General features: G+C 41.7%; 1 non-coding gene across 1 annotated transcript; it reads right to left on the bottom strand.

Annotated features, from left to right (window-relative positions):
* Positions 1-12,021: 12,021 nt before the first annotated feature.
* Positions 12,022-12,097, bottom strand: TRNAD-AUC (transfer RNA aspartic acid (anticodon AUC)). Its single transcript has one exon. It is a non-coding gene; the product is annotated as a tRNA-Asp (tRNA).
* Positions 12,098-20,758: the final 8,661 nt, after the last annotated feature.

The following is a 20,758-nucleotide window of genomic DNA, read 5'->3' as shown; positions in this document are numbered from 1 at the left end:
TCCCATTTTGTCTGTGTATAAGAAGGGTATGGCCACAGGAGTCCAATGGGTGTGGTCTCTGTGTTCCCTAGGTGTAGTTTGTCTGCAGGTCTGCCATCCCCACTGTCCCCGCCTTCGGTGTTCGGGGACGGGCGTTGTAGGTGCTGGCTCACTGTGGCAGTCACTGTGGTTTCCGCCTCGCCTCTGCAGGTGGGACTGTGTTCATGTGCCAGGTTACAAGCCTTGGCTGGCCTCAGCCTTCGCCCCGCCCCACGGGTGGGCTGTGCTCGAGCACTGGGGCCTCAAGCCTCGGTCCCGCAGGTGGCACTGCACACCTGCGCTCAGCTGCAGGTCTCAGCTGGTTTCCCAGCTTTCGCCTTGCCTCTGAGGGCGAGACTGCAGGTGGGACTGCTCTCTCTTGCCTGGCCCACAGCCATGGGTCGGACTGCTTTTGTGTGCCTCTTCTGTTTCTGTGGCTGCCCTCAGCCTCTGCCCCGGCCAGGCGGGACTGTGCTCTCACCAGGCCTCAGTCACAGCCAGCCCCAGCTTCCGCCCCCATGGGCAGAACTGCGCTTGTGCCTGGGCCGCAGCCACTGCAGCCCCCAGCTTTTGCTCCCACCAATCGGACTGTGCTTCCACGTCCTAAGGCCGCCGCCCTCCGGCAAGCATTCAGCAGTATGGGGGGAGGGGCAATGCAGCTCAGACCTTAGCACTCAATACTGTATCCCTGATGGCTCCCTTCTTCTAAGCGACTCTGCTCTGAGTGTAGCTTCTGTTTGGCTGGTGACCTGCTTCCCTTTGCTGGTATTGTTGGCTCTAGGAAAAATATTCACTTTAGATTTGGGGAGTGACTCAGCCCAAGTGTTAGGTTGGTTATCACTCAAAGTGTTTCTCCCTGTGCCTCCTAGATTATACTTTCTTTCTGCTACTCCAGTCCTTTCATCTCTCCTTGTTCCCTGGAGTCCCGGGTGAGTGGTTGTGAAAGAGGTTTTCTGTGCAGTCCCTTTAAGAAGAATCCTGGGTTTGAGAAATCGGTCTCTTTCTGGCAAACAGTATCAGTATCCTGGCTTGTTTCACAACTACATACTGTCCATATGCCTCTTCTAGACTCTGGAGCTACAGGCTGAGGCTTTGTTCCTGGGGCCCAGGACCCGCCCCTCTCTTCTAAACTCACTTCCCATCGTGCAAGTCCTTCCGGGCTGCTGTTCACTTTTGGGAGCTGGGCAGCCTTTTCTGTGTTTCTGCTTTTCCTACCAGTCTCAGTGTGACTTCTTCAGTGTTCCTTGATTAAAGAATCCTCTTAGTTTAGTCCAAAGTTGGTTTTTCCAGATGATTGTTCTTAAAATTAATTTGTAATCCACTTTGTTTCTGGGAGGTGGAAGTTGGTATGTCCACCTACTCCATCGCCATCTTGCTGCCTGTTTTATTTTTAAATCAACAGAGAGAGAGAGACAGAGACAGACAGACAGACATGAAGGGAGAGAGATAAGAAGCATCAACTTGTAGATGCAGCATCTTAGTTATTCATTGATTGCTTCTCATATGTGCTTTGACCGGGGGGTGGGGGGAGTTAGGGGGCTCTACCTGAGTCTGTGATGCCTTGCTCAAAGCAACCTTGGGCTCAAGCCAGAGATCTTGATCTTCAAACCAGTGACCTTTGGGCTCAAGCCAGCTACCATGGGGTCAAGTCTATGACCCTACACTCTAGCCAGAGACCCTGCACATGAGTTGGTGAGCCAGTGCTCAAGCTGGTGATCTCAGGGTTTCAAACTTGGGTCCTCAGCATCCCAGGCTGATTCTCTATCCACTGCATAACCACCTGGTCAGACTATATAACATTTACTTAAAAACTTACTGAGTTAGGGCCCTGGCTGGTTGGCTCAGTGGTAGAGCGTTAACCCAGCGTGTGGATGTCCCGGGGTTTGATTCCAAGCCAGGGCATATAGGAGAAGTGCCCATCTGTTTCTCCACCTTTCCCGTTCTCCTTTCTCTCTATCTCTCTCTTCCCCTCCTACAGCCAAGGCTCCATTGGAGCAAGATTGGCCCGGTTGCTGAGGATGGCTCTAGAATGGCTCCAATTGCAATGGAGCAATGCCTCAGACAGGCAGAGCATCACCCCCTAGTGGGCATGCCAGGTGGATCCTGGTTGAGCACATGCAAGAGTCCGTCTCTTTGCCTCCCCGCTTCTCACTTCAGAAAAATACAAAAAAAAAAAAAAAACCAAAAAGCTGAGTTATTTTTTTTAACTTTCTTAGATTTGAAATTTTATTATTTACTAGCTGTACCCAGCCATGCATTGCTGTGGCTTAGTCTGGATAAATGGAAAAGAAAGAAAAGAGAAAGCACACTTTTCTAATATGTTTAATTTCACAATGCTTGTGGGTATACAATATTTTTTGTTGTTCAATTGTCTGTGCAGATATAGAGATTTTCTGGTTTGCTGACTCTAGAACACACACAACATATAATTGTCCATGTGAGAAGCAATCCGTGTCTAGATCTAAACTGCACAATTCTAAAGATTGGCCCTGAGCTTTGTTGATGGTGATTGCAAACGCCAACAAATTGGGAACTGCAATCTCTTAAATTGAAATGGCATATCCATTGGAATCATAGGAATGCGAGGAATGAGGACATCTTCACCTTTGAAAGGTCCTGTCAAGATTGTTGCTTCTACGACGTTGCTCATTAATTTTTTTGCTGCCAGCCATGTGCCGTTGCAAAGCTTTGGCTGGTTGATATTTCACAACATGATAATTGGCTCACAGATTTTTAATTGCAGTACCGTGCAGTGGCATCCCTGAGAGATCTAGTGAATTCAAAAATTCTGTTGGATAATTAACCGCTTCATCTGCTTCCACAATAGTGTCGACATACTTGTATGTGACTGCCTCATTTTGAATGTTAGACTGAATAATATTAAGTTCTTAGACATCTTTGTTCTTGGCCGCAAGAATAGCTCGTTCACTCAGCCAATTGTGATTCTTATAATTGGTTTGAATATTGGGAAATACTTTTTCAACCAATTCTTCTTTTGTTGTCACTAAATTGCAGAAGTTATGAGGCAATGAAATTTGTTCTGAGGTCAGATCAACCGGCACCTTTCCGTTCCCAGTTTTCAGCAATTGTTGTGAGAATATCTCAGCTGATCGATCATTTTGCAGCTGGACAGGCATATTTGTAGTTAATTTTAACATCTTTACATGTCTTCACAAAGGAGACTATTTCAGGCAAGCATTTATTTTATCTGCTGGTGTCGATTGAGGAATTCAAGGTAATGTTTGACTGAAATCTCCTGCAAGCAATATTAATGCATTCCCAAATGGTCTGATGTTTCCACGCAAATCTTGCAATGATCGATCAAGAGCCTTGAGTGATTTTTTGTGCACCATTGTGCATTCATCCCAAACAATAAGTTTGCATTTCTGCAATTCTTTTCCCATGCCAGATGCTTTGGAAATGTTCCCATGCCGGATACTTTTCCCATGCCAGATGCTTTGGAAACATGGGAGTTTCAATGAATTCATGATCAATGGCAATTTCAAAGCAGAATGAGCAGTTCTTCCACCTGGTAGCAATGTTACAGCTGTTCCGGACGACGCAAGAGCTAAGGCTATGTCATTTTGGGATCAAATTGCTGCCAGAATCAATCTAATTAGGAACATTTTACCAGTTCCTTCTGGCGCATCTAAGAAGATTTCTCTAACCCTGTTATTGACAGTTTGCATTATTTGATCGTAACTGCTTTTTTGCTCAAGCGTTAGGTTAGGAATATTTGATTGCACATACAACAAAAGATCACCCATGTTGTAATTTTGTTCATGATGCAATTCTACATCGAATGAAGCAGCAGCAGATCGATTTGGTGATGGCATTCCCAATTAATTGAGAACTTTGTTCACGATTTCTAAGCACAAATCTTCAATCCTTATCAATGCTTCGTTGTAGATTTCTGCTTTGAATCCATGTTCATATTTGAATTTTCCTTGTGTATTTGACAGAAGATATCTTCAGCCATGTGCAATTTATATTTCTCCCATAACATTGAAATGGAGGCCCTGGCCGGTTGGCTCAGTGGTAGAGCGTTGGCCTGGCATGCAGGAGTCCCGGGCTCAATTCCCGGCCAGGGCACACAGGAGAAGTGCCCATCTGCTTCTCCACCCCTCCACCTCTCCTTCCTCTCTGTCTCTTCCCCTTCCGCAGCCAGGCTCCATTGGAGCAAAGTTGACCCGGGCGCTGAGGATGGCTCTGTGACCTCTGCCTCAGGTGCTAGGATGGCTCTGGTTGCAACAGAGTGACACCCCAGATGGGCAGAGCATTGCCCCCTGGTGGGCATGCCGGGTGGATCCTGGTCGGGTGCATGCGGGAGTCTGTCTGACTGCCTCCCCATTTCCAACTTCAGAAAAATACAAAAAGAAAAAAAAGAAAAAAAAGAAATGGAATCATAAAATATTTAGTATAGCGTGTGTTGCTTTTGTGTCCAACAGATGGTGCTGTTTTTCAAAAACATGTTTTTACCTGTTACAGGTGTGACATCTACATAATAGTAGGTATATAAAAATGCACATATTCTAATGCAACATTTCAAAATTTCAAAGCAACTGGTGAAGAACTTTCAGAGATTTAAGATTTTGAGCAAACGAACATTTATATTTTTATTTATATAGATGATTCTTGTGAACGTATGAAAAGGAAAATGTGAGAAAGCTTCTTTATATTCAGAGTTCAGCTCCTCCATGTCATTCTTTCACTGGGAGTGATGTCCATGCTTTTTTACATAATTTTGCCCTCTGTGCCATAAAGGGTAAAATGTTATATCTTCCTTCAGTGTGAGCTCCACATAGTTAAAATCTATTTTGTAAATTTTGAAACCTGTATTTTCTTCATCTCACCAGAAGATATTAATTAAAAGGTTTTTGAGAATGACCAGGAGCCTCCATCCTTCTTCAGATGGTCGCTAGCAGTCTTGCTGACTGAACTAGTGAGTGTCCCTGTGATCCAGCTGTTGCATCACTTTACTTGTTCACTGATTGCTTCTCACATGTGCTTTGACTGGGAAGCTCAGGCTGAGCCAATGACCCCTTGCTCCAGCCAGCAACCTTTGGGCTCAAGCCAGAGACCTTGGGCTTCAAACCAGAAACTATGGGATCATATTGATGATCCCATGCTCAAACTGGTAACCCTGCTCTCAAGTTGGTGAGTCTGCACTCAAGCCAAATGAGCCTGTGCTCAAACTACCAACCTTGGGGTTTTGAACCTGGGACCTCAGCATCCCTGGTTGATTCTCAATCCACTGCACCACCATAGATCAGGCTTTCCATTTTATATTTTAGGCTTACACATTTTCTAAAAATATATACTACTTTCATTATTTTTTTTTTTGTATTTTTCTGAAGTTGGAAACGGAGGCAGTCAGACTCCCGCATGCGCCCGACTAGGATCCACCCAGCATGCCCACCAGGGGGCGATGTTCTGCCCATCTGGGGTGTTGCTCTGTTGCAACCAGAGCCATCCTAGCACCTGAGGCAGAGGTCACAGAGCCATCCTCAGCGCCCGGGCCAACTTTGCTCCAATGGAGCCTTGGCTGCAGGAGGGGAAGAGAGAGACAGAGAGGAAGGAGAGGTGGAGGGGTGGAGAAGCAGATGGGCACTTCTCCTGTGTGCCCTGGCCGGGAATTGAACCCGGGACTCCTGCACGCCAGGCCGACGCTCTACCACTGAGCCACCGGCCAGGGCCTACTACTTTCATTATTGATTTAATATTGTTTGTTTTATTTTTATTTAATTAAAATCATAATCCCCTATTATATAAAAATAGTTTTAACTGCTAGATTTTTTTTGTTATTACATGAAGGCATTTTAGTGATTTTGAAACCCTGTAAATAGAAAAATGTTTGTCAGAATGTATCATATGTCCATTCCTTTCCAAGATCTTCAGTTGACCACAAAGTGCAATTCTTTCAGAAACTCAGAATGTAACATTTCAGTCTGAAAGCACCCTTGCAAATTGATTCATTCAGCTGCCTATTTAGTTCCAAGCATTTGTCTATATGGATGTAGGACTAGCAAACAGGTATCACTAAAGTATCACCTGCCTAGTCTAGAGAATGCATGAACAATAACAGACTTATCCCACATAATCTTGCTTTAACTTTCCTATGACATTTTCATTATCATCTTCCCTGTTCATTCCTGTTATTTTTTACAGAAATGACAATCAGGTATTTATACAATCCTGATTTCAAATTTGTTCTTTTATCCTCTTAAATACATTCATTTCATTTTGTGGCCTGAAAATTCCAAATCCCAAAGTCATTGAAAAGGAAAGGAGTATGAGGTTTGTTTCTGAATCCAGATAGGTAATTACCTATCCTGAGCTTTGGGAACAAGGATTATCAGAATGTTAGCAATGTTCCTATCCAATACAAGTATAGAAATACATTCCAAAGTTTAAGAAACTTTTTTTTTATTCATACTCTGTATTATTCACATGGATGTTGCTTCCCATAGTGTGTGAATTAAACAGTAGTTACTTTCATTCAGTTAAGAAAAGTGTGCTGATATCAGTGTTGTATTAGGATATGGAATCACACGGTAGTTTATTTTCTCAGTCCTAGTTAGGTGATATCAGGGAGGTTATTTAAATTCTCCAAAGCTTGGTTCTACCGGTTATAAAATGGATACAATTGTTGTAAAGTACTCAATCCACAATTATGCAGGTTTTCATAGAGGCACATAGTCCAAATAAGTTTTTGAAAAGTTTTATTAAAGGAGGAAATTTATTAAATATGCCAGCCGCATATATCTTACATGGCACAGATCCAAAGTCCCAAATCGTGTGTGTCATTAATATTCTAGGGGTTGGTTATATACCATTAATTATACATGGTTGAGGAAGTAACCTGACATCACAGTGTAAACCTATACCTTTTGTTTAGAGATACATGCATTAACTACATGCTTTCAGGAGGGGAGAGGTAGTTTCCATGGGAACAAATGCCTGTAAATGGTCCATTAGTATAAGAAAAGGTTTAATTTAATCTTTTTTTCTCCCTACACCTGGCTAACTATTCACCCATTTCCCTATAGGTATGGGGGAAGATCAGAGAATCCAAGTCTCCTTTCTCTTTCTGCATTTACAACACAATGTCATTGGCTATCTTGGATTTATGCTAATTATACAAGTACAGAGATCATTTACAAAATCTCTCTGTACGCATAGCCCAAATTAATAAAATGTTCTTTAAGCTCCTTAAAATATTAATATTAATTCTGTAGCCTTTGGTACCTTACAACAATCCCCACTGGTTCTGTTTCCTAAGTCAAATTCTTGACTTGGTTTACTGATGAGCATAAGGCTGTTTAGGAATATTAACATATAACATGTAACATATTTAACAGCATTAATAGCAATACAGTTCATTAAAGAAGCAAATATTATTGATTGATTTCCTAAAAACTGCACAAACCTTTTGCAATTTACATAAAATTAACTGGTTTTTATAACAATTTACTTTTAGTCAGAACCTTTAATTTAAAACCTTTAACTTTTAGTGGCAATTAAGTTGATTTTCTTTTTACCCTAGCTTCCCTTTTCCCAAAGTCTGATTAAAAAGAGTCCTTAGTTTCTTCATACATTCACCGTATATAGACCAACCAGCTTCCTGTTTGTGGTTGGAGTAAGACATGCCTTCTATTTTGGCAGCAGTGGGAGATGTCAGGATCAGGGTGTGTGCACCTGTCCACATGGGAGTCAGTCCTAGGGTGATGTACTTGATTTTCTAATAACGCTGGAAGCACCTCTTGGACAGTCTTTTGAACAGCTTGCTGAGTAACCTGTAAATTCTGCAAGTACTTAAGGAAGGGATGGTTATGTTTCTTTTACTATATGATTTATGTAATTAACTTGCCCTGAACCTTTGGGTACCTGCGGGTACGATGTAACTTTTAATTAGCTTCTAATTAATATTGAGTTCCTTTCCTACTAGCTTTGAGACTGTGGACATGAATGCAGGTCCAATACTAGAATGGACAAGCTAAACCTGGAAAAAACCATAATAGCAATTTCCTAATAATTGTCAATTATTTTATAAAGTCTATTTTTAAATATTTACCCGAGAAAATTCTATTTTTCCCTGTTTTAAATCTTTTCTAGCCTGACCTGTGGTGGCGCAGTGGATAAAGCGTCGACCTGGAAATGCTGAGGTCGCTGGTTCGAAACCCTGGGCTTGCCTGCTCAAGGCACATATGGGAGTTGATGCTTCCAGCTCCTCCCCCTGTCTCTCTCTCCTCTTTCTCTGTCTCCTTCTCTCTCCTCTCTAAAATGAATAAATAATAAAAAAAAATAAAAATAAAATAAAATAAATCTTTTCTAATTGGTTTCAAATAAACCTTTGGCAATAAGGGTCCCAAAACCCCACTGGTTCTGGGTGGCATCTATTCATTTGAATTACTATGTTCCAATTTTGAGGTAGACTGGAAAAATATACAATTAACAATAAAATTCAAATAGCTAGAAAAAAATTCAAATAGCTAATGTTAACAAATACTATTACAAGCATCTTAATACAATAAAATGACTAAAGCCCACTAGATTGTTAAACAAACATAAAATTCTAACTAATATAACAGGATTTAAAATAAAATCCTACAGTCACAAATGTTCTTAACATGTTAACATAATTTCACTAAATCTGTGTTGACACTATTGCTGTTTTATATTATTCACAAATGTAACCTAATTTCTATTTCAGTCTGAGAAATGTCCTAAAGAGCAGGAGTTACACACATTCAGGAAAAGTCCACAGGGTACTGGAATCGTGGTCACATTTCTACACTTTGCAGCTAGAGTTTAAGCCCTCATGGTCACTGCTTCTAACTGGAATTAGGAGCAGGTCCCAACCTAAAATAGGCATGAGGCATTGAGACAAGAGGAATAAAGGAGACATTATACATTAAATAAAGCAATAGAAAATAAGACTATCAACACCCACAACAGAGATCTTCGAGGGATAAATAAAACTAAAATATTCAGGCAAGGCATAGTAAATGGCCCTCGTGTTTACAAGAAATGAGATCAGTTTACTTGCTACTTAGAATAAATACCTTAGGCTCATAAACGGTATTGTGAGATGGGGCCAATTTTTATTTCTTCAATGGCAAATCCCAGCTGGCTGGGCAAGGTCAGGTCACAGGTAGCTGGAAAGGGCTGGAAGAGACTGAACCCTCCCTCTGTGGAGCAAGGTGGCAGCTTACCTTCTTATGTCCTTTTTTTTCCACAGCAAAGACATGTCCCCTGGTGGGGCCGAGAAGCCTGGTAGGCCTCAGCTCAATGACCTTTCTTTCCACTCTTGACGCAAGGCCCTGATGGAATCCTATGAAGCTCCTTTGGGGCGCTGGAGCCTTTTAAGGGTATATGCCGAGAGCTGGTATTTTCCTGATCTCTTCTGGGCCTTATTTGCCTTTTCTATCTCCTTTCTTGGTTATTATAGACCTTAAAAGCCATGTTCAGAGATCTCGCTGAGGGGCTTGAGAGCCCTTTTCTGTCTATATAAACTTTTGGAAGAAGACAAAAGACAGCATTATTAGCTGGACTAAATCAAGAAAAACAGGTTTTGGTGCTTTCTTTAGAATTCCAGAGTCTCTTTGCTGCTTATTAATTCAGTACATTAGCATTCAAAAGAAATTTTAACAAAAGCATGATAAAATAGATTTGCAGGAGTTCCAGGATATGACTTCTTTGTTTTATATTACCTAATATTGTTTTAAAATGATAGTAAACTAAATATTATATAGTATAAAAAGACATTGTTAACAACTTCTAATATTTAAACTAAGATTCTAATATTACAGGGCTATAAAACAGCAAATAAAGAATTAACAAAAAGGCCTTTAAAATAACACATACATTTTAGCATGGAAAATACTTTTTTTTTTTCTTTTTTACACAACAGTGGGGGAACAATAAGTCATTATTCTTTACCCAGTGGTAGGAAAACCCATTAGTTAATAGAGCCAATTACTAACAGTATAATAGCTGAATTTTCTTTTAAGAGCCAAATTTTAAATTTAAACTGTATAAATTAAATATAAAGTGCCTACACTTGGCACTTTGTTGGAGAGCTATACTAAGAGGGCAAAAAGGCCTTCTGTAGCCTGTGAGCTGTTTGCAAATGGCAGTTTGCCAACCAGAGTTCTTAGGAGAGGGGAAAAGGAAGAGACATTCGACATGTTTGACCCTCTTTGCACAACTCGAGGGCTGACTTGAACCCTAGCCTGGCCAAGCGGCGAGGTTCCAGGCTCAGTCCCAAAGTGGCACTCTCTCAGAACTTCTGTTCCCTTCTCTTTTGCCGCTGGATTAGGGACACGGTTGCCATGCGAGAGGTGGCACAGACGGGCCGGCGTTTGGACCTAGTATTTCCAAAAGCCACGCTGACTTTTATTTCCTCCCCTGGCAGCTGTTTAGCTTTATTTCTTACAATAAAAGCAGCAAATAAAATAGAATTTTTATAAATTTACCTTCCTAAGGATGAGCCGCTTTTAGCCTATTGAGGTTTCCGCAATTCCCTGAAAATTCTTTTTACAGTTTTTATTATTATGGTTAATGTTGTGGGTCTTCCTTATGAACTCCATGTCTTCTTCTACGTAACTGAGAGACTTGGAGGAGATTCTACCACCACCTTGGCCCGCAAGAGAGTTTTAGAACCTTTTCCCTTATTTTTACACCAGTGGAGGACGACAAGCCATCATCCCCAACCCACGGCGAACTTATTTTTAATTCTATTCCCTATAATCCTATTTTCCATGTTTTTTAGTACTCCTTCTGGAGTTGCAATTTAATTTAAGAAACCGCCAATTAACTAGCAAGGTCCACACCTACAGTTTGTTCATTTCTAAATTCTTTTACTCTTTTTTAAGATTTTTTTTTAAAGCAAAGTTCTAATTTTTAATACTATTTCTACTCTGTATTTTCCAAATGGGCAAAACCTCCTTTGGTCCACAGGTGGACATTTGAAACCAATTTTTATTCTATATTTTAGTTATTTTATTCTTTCTCTATTGCTCTATTTTACTTATTTTATTCTTTCTCTATTCCTGTCGCTCCACACACAGCAGGCTGAATCCTAGCCTAACCGTGCGCCTGGAGGAGGTGGGCTGTTTATTGTTTGCCTGCCGCTCAGGTGCAGTGCGGGCAGAGACGGGGACTGCAGAGAGGTGAGAGACTATGCTTATGTCTGCCTCTCCTGGGCGGCAGCCCCACCTTCTCACTCCACGCACCACACTGCCCAGGTTGGTTTTTCTCTCACTCAAACTGCATACTTGCTAGTCCTTCAGCTTTAGAGGATGGAGGAACACTTGTAATTTGTGGGCTCCGCTTTTCTCTCTTTCCCATGGCTGCTTGTAATATGGGACATTTAATTTTCCAATGTCCATTTTCCTTACAGTATGCGCATTGATTCTTTTCTAGCTTAGTCCTATTCTTTTTTGAATTTTTTCTTTTTCCTTTATTTTCATTTCTTTTTTAACAAAATTTACATTAATTTCCTCATAATCATTCTCAAGGGCAGCTATGTCCTCATGTGCCTCGGAGAATTCTCCTTCCTCTTCCGAGGGTCCCTTATCCTTAGAAGAGTTTGTCCCTTGGAATGCTGCTACTATTGCTTTAGTTATTCTTTTTTCCTGTGTTTTTTTTTTTTTTTTTTAATTTTTTTAATTTTTCTTTTTTTTTTCTTTTTTTTTTTTTTCTGAAGCTGGAAATGGGGAGAGACAGTCAGACAGACTCCCGCATGCGCCCGACCGGGATCCACCCGGCACGCCCACCAGGGGCGATGCTCTGCCCACCAGGGGGTGATAATCTGCCCATCCTGGGCGTCGCCATGTTGCGACCAGAGCCACTCTAGCGCCTGGGGCAGAGGCCACAGAGCCATCCCCAGCGCCCGGGCCATCTTTGCTCCAATGGAGCCTTGGCTGCGGGAGGGGAAGAGAGAGGCAGAGAGGAAAGCGCGGCGGAGGGGTGGAGAAGCAAATGGGCGCTTCTCCTGTGTGCCCTGGCCGGGAATCGAACCCGGGTCCTTCGCACGATAGGTCGACGCTCTACCGCTGAGCCAACCGGCCAGGGCCTTTTTTCCTGTTTTTGACTCAAATTTTGCACGACCAAGAAGACCTGGCACCTGCTTTGTATCGAGCATGTTTTAAGCCACTGTGGTGGATTCATTATTAAATTAGCCACCAATCAATGTATGGAAACTGATCGGGACAACCTGGGTTCCCAATTACTATATTCCAGACTGTCCTTATTATCCAGGGATTAGAATTTCTGGTTGTTATTACTTATTACAAAACTGAAAGTTGTTTCAGGAGAATCTAAGAATTAGTGTACCAATAAAAACAAAAAGATAAGACAGATAATTAACTAGCACCCAGAGTAAAAGATGTTTGATTATAGGGATATTAATTATTACATAAGACAAGGGGAATAAGCCAACTGAAGAGAATGGTGTGTTTTTTTCCAGAGAAGAAGCTGACAGGGCACCCGAATCTAATTTGAGAACAAAGAGAAGACAATGATTCTCCACTTACGATTGCTTTTTAGTCAGAAGTTTCCAGTTTTAACACAAAAGACCAAAGCCAGGCTTTAAAACAGAAACATTTTAGACATTAAACAAAGGACTTATACACGAGCATGCTTTCATAGACGAGGGAAGGACTTCCCTCGTGGCCTCTTAGGTGTAATGCAGGCCGCGTCCTGCAATGACTTTAGACTTTAAACCCAGGATTTTTTTTTTTTAGACAAAAGTAAGGAGAACAAAGAAGAATGAGATCTCAATAAATACAAAGGTGTCTCAAATTAGGTTTTCTTTGAGAGCATAACAACTAGCTGCCTCTGGAAGTACAGGGTCTCTACTCAGTCCCCTTTAATTATCTTGAGCAAACACAAAATTGTGATAGAAGCTGATGGACCTGGTCACTTCAGCTTCTACTAATCGTCTTTCCAGAGTACATCTAAATGCAACCCAGAGAATCCTATTTAAGACCGACGAATCTCCTACTGACGTCTCGGTCTTTGGAGAGTCCACAATGGGACTAGATTCAACTCAGTAATGCTGGAAAGCTGGCTTTACCTACGTACTTCCGAAGTTACAACTCAGCGATGCAGAAACTGTTTCACCCACACACCTCTGGAGTTACAACTCAGTGAAAGGAACGGCTTTGCTTTACCTACAAAATTCTAGAGCTACAACTTAGCAAAACAAAAGATTTACCTCACCTACAATTTTTCGGAGTTTCAGCTCAGCAAAGCAGCTTTGAAGGCCCCACTTACATCACTGGAGTCACAACTCCGGAGTCACAACTCAGTGAAGCCCCTAAATTACCTACATTCTAGACCCAAAGAAATTTGACCAGTACCAGTCTCAGACAGAAAAATGAAAGCAAGAGTTCAGAGGAAAACTAGACAATTCAGTAAAGCAAAAAGAGTTGCCTTACTTACCTCCTTGATTTCTCTGCCAAATTATCCAAATTGTCGAGTTTTGGAACCGAGAGGCCTCTACCGGGGAACTGTCCTGACCCCACAGGAAGACCAGGAGCCCTAGAAGTCTCAGCTGGTACGCCTCTCCTCGACTTTCAAGTGGGCCCAGGCAGCTCCCCGAGAGTCTGTCCAATTCGGGGTGCCTCTAACCGGTGACGTGAAACACCATATGCCCCACGTGGGCGCCAAATGTTGTAAGGTACCCAATCCACAATTCTGTGTAGGTAGAGCGCAGAGTGCGTTCATAGCAGTGCGTTCATGCTGTGAGAACACTCCAGCACCTGAAACCCTCCTAGGCACACCCAGGAGGAAGCTCGCCCTCTGTAAGGAAGTAACTCAGTGCCAACCAGGCAGCTCCCTGACCTTTTTAGCCATTGGCTGTGAAGGACACGCTGTAACACCCTATAGGCTAAACCTGTGTATATAAACTAGCTTACTTCCTGAATAAATCGGATCTGCATCTCCAGAGATCCGAGATACAGAACCTGGTCTCTGAAGTCGGGTCTCTGTGTCTCCACTCTGTGTCTCTGTCGTCCTCACCCCCAGTGGGTCTTGTCCACAATTCTGTGGGTTTTCATAGAGCACATACTCCAAATAAATTTTTGAAAAGTTTTATTAAAGGAGAAAATTTATTAAATATGCTGGCTGCATATATCTTACATGGGACAGTTCTAAAGTCCCAAATTGTGTGTGTCATTAATATTCTAGGGGTTGGTTATATACCATTAATTATACATGGCCAAGGAAATAACCTGATATCATGGTGTAAGCCTATATACCTTCTGTTTAGAGAGACATATATTAACTACATGCTTTTAGGAGGGAAGAGGTAGTTTCCATGGGAACAAATGCCTGTAAATGGTTTATTAATATAAGAAAAGGTTTAATTTAATCTTTTTTTCTCCCTACACCTGGCTAGCTATTCACCCATTTCCCCAGGTATGGGGGAAGGTCAGAGAATCCAAGTCTCCTTTCTCTTTCTGCATTTATAACACAATATCATCGGCCATCTTGGTTTTATGCTAATTATACAAGTACAGAGATCATTTACAAAATCTCTCTGTATGCATAGCCCAAATTAATAGAATGTTCTTTAAGCTTCCTAAAATATTAATATTAATTCTGTAGCCTTTAGTACCTTACAACACAATGATAATATTTACCAGAGGAAATAGCAGGCCTTTGGGTGGATCACTATAATTTGCCTCAACAACACCTTGATCAAGCATCTTATCAGTTGATAGTCTTTTGTTATGCTACCTCTGATCTAGAAATTCCACAAGATGCAATCCTTACTGGCTTTGTGAGAATCTTCACAGGGTGCTGTATTAGAAAAGAGACACCTGCCTTATGAGTAAGATAAAAGTTTCCAAACTAGTTTTGCCAGGATAATGCTTGAGAGCACCCTGTGTGCTGTTGTAGGTGCAGACATTGTGAGGTCAGAGACTTCTGAAAGTGGTGGTCAAGGCATTGTCTTGACTCTAGAACAAGGTGGGAGAAGCTGCATCTTCCATAACTTAACATGTATTATTGCCTTTAAATCTGTCAGATTACAACCCTTTTATAGTTAACCTTTGGATATTGATTTTATGGTGTGAAATTTGGTCTTTTGTGTCATTGAACATAAAATATATTGTGCAGTTTTCTTTGCAGTAAGTACTGTCATTACACAAACTTTCAGACTAAATTTCTTTCCATTTTAACTTGTGTTTACCTTTGATGGGAATACAAGTTCTTCCCAAATGTTTCACTGCCAACAGCAGAGTGAAAAGAACAGCCTTGAACAAACTGCTGTTGAATAAACTCTGTATTTGGTCATAATGAGTATCACAAGTCTGTTGTCTCTCAGTTTATTAGATAAGCCACTTGAAGCCATGCCTTACTCAAGTCAAATCATTCCTAGTAAAAGATATAAGGGGAAAATAATATTTGTTTTACAAAATAGTTTTAAATTTTTATTAGCTGACCATTGACAGTGACTTCTGGGTTTACATGAATCCCCTGTAATTTCAAAGGTTTCATGACTCACCCCTCCTCTGCCAAAAAAAGAAAAAAAAATTAAGCAATAAGTTCCCTCTGAATAACGGCCCTGTGTAACTCTGGGAATCTATTTTCCAAGTCAGCAGAATCAAGGGCAGTTATCTGGAATAATGCTGAAGTGTTGGCAACCTGAACCATGAGTCCTGGCCAGACTTCAGACTCTGATTATAACAAAGACAAAGCAACTAGTGGGCATTCCATTCCTGGTGGAACTGAGCCAGCTCATGACCCTTCCCCAGCTGTGCGAGAGTTAGATACTTTCTGCTCAGCTGTTAGGAAACAAAGAAAGGTTCTACTTTGTGAAAACTAGCTTGAGGTTTTTTATTTGTTTGGTTTTTTTGCAGGACTTTTGTTGATTGAGAAAAACTAAAAATTTTCAAAGTGCTTTTTTTTTTTTTAATTTTATTTTTTTAATGGGGTGACATCAATAAATCAGGATACATATATTCAAAGATAACAAGTCCAGGTTATCTTGTCGTTCAATTATGTTGCATACCCACCACCCAAAGTCAGATTGTCCTCTGTCACCTTCTATCTTGTTTTCTTTATGCCCCTCCCCACCCCCTATCCCTCTCCCATTCCCCCCTCTCCCCCGTAACCACCACACTCTTATCAATGTCTCTTAGTTTCACTTTTATGTCCCACCTACATATGGAATAATACAGTTCCTGTTTTTTTCTGATTTACTTATTTCGCTTCGTATCATGTTATCAAGATCCCACCATTTTGCTGTAAATGTTCCGATGTCATCATTTCTTATGGCTGAGTAGTATTCCATAGTGTATATGTGCCACATCTTCTTTATCCAGTCATCTATTGCTGGGCTTTTTGGTTGTTTCCATGTCCTGGCCACTGTGAACAATGCTGCAATAAACATGGGGCTGCATGTGTCTTTACGTATCAATGTTTCTGAGTTTTGGGGATATATACCCAGTAGAGGGATTGCTGGGTCATAAGGTAGTTCTATTTTCAGTTTTTTGAGGAACCACCATACTTTCTTCCATAATGATTGTACTACTTTACATTCCCACCAACAGTGTATGAGGGTTCCTTTTTCTCCACAGCCTCTCCAACATTTGCTATTACCTGACTTGCTAATAACAGCTAATCGAACAGGTGTGAGGTGGTATCTCATTGCCGTTTTGATTTGCATTTCTCTAATAGCTAAAGAAGATGAGCATCTTTTCATATATCTGTTGGTCATTTGTATTTCTTCCTGGGAGAAGTGTCTATTCATATCCTCTTCCCATTTTTTTATTGGATTGTTTGTTTGTTTGTTGTTGAGTTTTATGAGTTCTTTGTATATTTTGGATATTAGGCCCTTATCTGAGCTGTTGTTTGAAAAAATCATTTCCCATTTAGTTGGCTTTCTGTTTATTTTGTTATCAGTTTCTCTTGCTGAGCAAAAACTTCTTAGTCTGATGTAGTCCCATTCATTAATTTTTGCCTTCACTTCTCTTGCCATTGGAGTCAAATTCATAAAATGCTCTTTAAAGGATAAAATTCACCAACATGACATGTAAACTTCCCAGCAGACCAAATGTGTTTTGTGAGCCAAAGGGATTAAGGGGTTGTACTTGGGATCTGAATAAAGGTCATTCTTGATACTGAAAAAAAAAAAAAAAAAAAAAAAAGAAAGCAGTCAATAAACAATAAAAGTGCTACAATTATAAGTTGATGCTTCTCATTTCTTTCCCTTCCTATCTGTTTGCTTCTCTCTCTGTCACAGACACACACTAAAAAAAATAAATAAAATAAAAAAATAGGCCAATATTTCTAAGAATATGACACAATAAAAGTGATTTAAAATTTTTCTTATGTTTAATTTTGGAAAATTTGGCATTTAAAATTAAGATTGGTAAAAATGACCAATTTTTGTTACTGTAGCACACAAATATAAGATGATAATTTATGCCTTTAAATTTTTAAAGCCGCCTGACCAGGCGGTGGCACAGTGGATAGAGCGTCGGACTGGGATGCAGAAGACCCGGGTTCGAGACCCTGAGGTCGCCAGCTGGATCGCGGGCTCATCTGGTTTGAGCAAAATTCCACCAGCTTGAGCCCAAGGTCACTGGCTCCAGCAAGGGGTTACTCAGGCTGCTGAAGGCCCGCGGTCAAGGCACATATGAGAAAGCAATCAATGAACAACTAAGGTGTTGCAACGCGCAATGAAAAACTAATGATTGATGCTTCTCATCTCTCTCCATTCCTGTCTGTCTGTCCCTGTCTATCCCTCTCTCTGACTCTCTCTCTGTCTCTGTAAAAAATAAATTAATTAAATTTTTAAAGCCCTTGCACAGCTGTCATGTCATCCTCTCTACAAATTCAAAGGAATTATTTTTCTTTATTTTATTTTTTTGTGTGTGTATGACAGAGAGGGACAGATAGGGACAGACAGACAGGAAGGGAGAGAGATGAGAAGCCTCAATTCTTCATTGTTGGCTCCTTAGTCTCCTTAGTTCATTGATTGCTTTCTCATACGTGCCTTGACCCGGGGGGGGTGGGGGGTAAGGGGGGCTTTAGCAGAGCTAGTGACCCCTTGCTCAAGCCAGCGACATTTTGGCTGAAGCCAGGGACCATGGAGTCATGTTTATGATCCTACGGTCAAGCCAGCAACCCCGTGGGTTTTTGAACCTGGGTCCTCTGCGTCTCAGTCAGACACTCTACCCACTGTGCCACCACCTGGTCAGGCTCTTTCTTATTTTTAAAAGATTTTATTGATTTGAGAGCAAGGAGAGAGAGAGAGAAAAGGGGAATGAGGAGCAGGAAGATAATAGTTGCTTCTCCTATGTGTCATGACTGGGCAAGCCTGGGGTTTTGAACTGGTGACCGCAGCATTTAAGGTCAACATTCTATCCACTGCACCACCACAGGTCAGGGCAAGAATTATTTTTCGAAAGGGCTTTAAGTGAGCAAAACTGAGACTCAGAACTGTACTTAGCTGTCTCCTTTCTGCAGGTTCCATGAGCCACTGAACAGACCATTCACTTTGAATGGTCCAGGACGATGGCTTACTGCAGAACCCCAGGCTGGCTTGGATGTTGTCCTGAGTGTGGGGCATGGCAGAGGAGGAAAGGCATAGGGAAAGAGGGAGACAGGTTCAGATGCAGGAGAGTCTGACACGCACCAGACAGCGTGTAAACAAAGGACTTTCTGCAGAAAGGAGGGACATGCACAGCCAGCACCCTCCCCACCAAGGGAGTGTGGCCGCCGGGCAAGCGTGGCCACTGGACAAGGCTGAACCCATCAGCATGAGAGGGCTGTTCAGCACTGAAGCCTCTCCTGCCACTCTTGGTGGAGGGCTGATTTCAGGAAGAGAATTGTCAAGAAGTCATTATTAAGTACAGGGAAAATATTCTTCAGAAGATTCAAAACTATATGAGTTCATACTGATATTCATCAGACATGAATTAACACCAGTGATATGTCCAATTCTGGGGATACAGTGAGAAAGGACAGTCCTGCTCTCGAGGAGCGTATAGGCCCCCAAGGAAAAGAGAATGATGGTCATGACCATTGAACAAGTGCTTACCCTCTGTGGAGCTTGTTTACCCTCTACATACTTAGTCCTCACAATAGCCCTGTGCTGAGCTTAGTGCTATTTCCACTTTGTAGCTACAGCAGTGAAGGTGCAGGAAGGTGAGGTAACCTGTCTCAAGTTCCATAGCTGGCGAGGATGCTCTGTGGACCCCAGGAGATGAGGCCAGCAGAGAGACCCCTTTTAACCTCATACATGCTTTTACAACAGGCGTGGTGTTGGTATTAACTTTAATTGTCTTTCAGTAGATATTTATTGAAAATATGTCATTTGGTAAACATCAACAATGGGGAAAGATTGAATGCAGTATAGAAAGGTGATACTTCAAGAAGTTCACAATCTAGAGGGAAAATAATTAAATTAGCGATTCCTCTAACATAGGGGTCCCCAAACTTTTTTCACAGGGGGCCAGTTCACTGTCCCTCAGACCGTTGGAGGGCCAGACTATAAAAAAAACTATGAACAAATCCCTATGCACACTGCACATATCTTATTTTAAAGTAAAAAAACAAAATGGGAACAAATACAATATTTAAAATAAAGAACAAGTAAATTTAAATCAACAAACTGACCAGTATTTCAATGGGAACTATGCTACTCTCACTGACCACCAATGGAAGAGGTGCCCCTTCCGGAAGTGCGGTGGGGGCTGGATAAATGGCCTCAGGGGGCCGCATGTGGCCCGCGGGCCATAGTTTGGGGACCCCTGCTTTAACAGGTGATAGGCTTCTGTTAGCTTTATGATTCTGTCAGTCACTGGTAGGATGTTATTTCTTTTCAGGTGTCCTGTCATGAAATCATTTATTTAATGGCTTGCTAGACTCCAGACAGACACACCCTATCACTGGCATTTCCCACTTACCAGTCTGATGACCTTGAGAAAGGAAATGACGTCACTTGAGGCCTGCTCTGTGTGCTTCAGGAGTTTATGAGGACTTGGAGTGACCCTGTTTCTCTTTTCCCCTCTCTTGTCTTAAACATGTAAATAATCTTAAACATCCTCATAAATTTTTAGTAGCTATGTGTATTTCATTTTTAATAGGTTCATAGCCCCCTAGAATCTCTCTGAAGATACTAAATACATTTATTTTAACCTTGTATTTTGTGTCTTATAGTGTGTTTTTTCAGGATTAGGTTCTGCTTATTGGTTCAGTGGTTTTCCTTCAACCTTGGTTGTTTGGTCGCAGTTGTGTGCAAGATGTGAACTTGAACAGCACTGGTGGCTGGGCGAGTAGGACTCTTGTTTGCCTGGCATGAATGTCTAGTTTGGATCAAATCAGCTCTGACTCAGGAGTCATGTGTGGCACAAGGAGGATATGCTTCCCCTTAATATGTATCTGGGTATTGTATATAGATGTGCAAGTGTCCTCTGCCTGTGCCAGGCCCTGGTTTCTGTGCTTGTGTGTGTTTCAGAGTCTCAAATGTGAAAGCTCTCCTGTACAGAGCTTGGGCACGGAGGTGTCAGCCTCAGGTGGTGCAGGACCGGCTCTGCCTTTGATAGTGACAGCCCTATCCAGGCTCAAGTCTTCTAGGAAGACTGCAGATTTTACAGAATTCTGCTGGGAAAACTTATTTTCTGAGTCCCTGCTCATTGCTCTGGACTTGTGGCACTCATCTCTATCCCATTTCAGCACCAGCACACACAGAAGCTCCTTGCTGCTCTAGTGGACCATT

Source organism: Saccopteryx bilineata, chromosome 3 (genome assembly GCF_036850765.1).
Source record: "Saccopteryx bilineata isolate mSacBil1 chromosome 3, mSacBil1_pri_phased_curated, whole genome shotgun sequence".
NCBI classification, from domain to species: Eukaryota; Metazoa; Chordata; class Mammalia; order Chiroptera; family Emballonuridae; genus Saccopteryx; species Saccopteryx bilineata.
Note: the sequence above shows the minus strand (reverse complement) of the source record. Positions and strands in the feature narration are given on the sequence as shown.